The following is a 440-nucleotide window of genomic DNA, read 5'->3' on the forward strand; positions in this document are numbered from 1 at the left end:
ACAGATTCGAAATTCAAATGTAATATTTTTTTATAATTAAGTGTAACAGTATTTATGGCCAGACTAAGTATAATATTGTGTTAATAAATAAATAAATATGTCTGATTTATAAAGTACTAGACGCTCGTCCCGGCTCCGCCCGGATATCAAGATCCCTGTTTTATCCCAAGGGAGCATTTAATCGGGATAAAAGTATCCTATCACCCAAGTCAGCTCATACCCTGTCCGTATACCAAATTTCATCAAAATCCGTTCAGTAGTTTCAGCTGGATTGACGGACAAACATCCAAACAAACTTTCACAATTGTAATATTTTTTTATTATTTCACAGGTAATGAAAAAAAACGCTGGTGATGCCATGTACATGAAGATAGCTTAGTCGCAATTTCAATTTGTTATTTAGGGCAAGGATATAATTTAAAAAATTGTTTAAAAATAAT

General features: G+C 32.3%; 1 protein-coding gene across 1 annotated transcript in view; it reads left to right on the forward strand.

Moving 5' to 3' along the window:
• The window catches only part of LOC119836356 (UBX domain-containing protein 4), a 12,722-nt gene extending 12,282 nt beyond the window's left edge, over positions 1–440 (forward strand). The window contains exon 12 of the mRNA XM_038361660.1: positions 332–440. The gene's annotated coding sequence lies outside the window, so the exon portion shown is untranslated. The remainder of the gene's footprint in view (positions 1–331) is intronic.

This window comes from Zerene cesonia, chromosome 24 (genome assembly GCF_012273895.1).
Source record: "Zerene cesonia ecotype Mississippi chromosome 24, Zerene_cesonia_1.1, whole genome shotgun sequence".
In the NCBI taxonomy this organism is placed as follows: Eukaryota; Metazoa; Arthropoda; class Insecta; order Lepidoptera; family Pieridae; genus Zerene; species Zerene cesonia.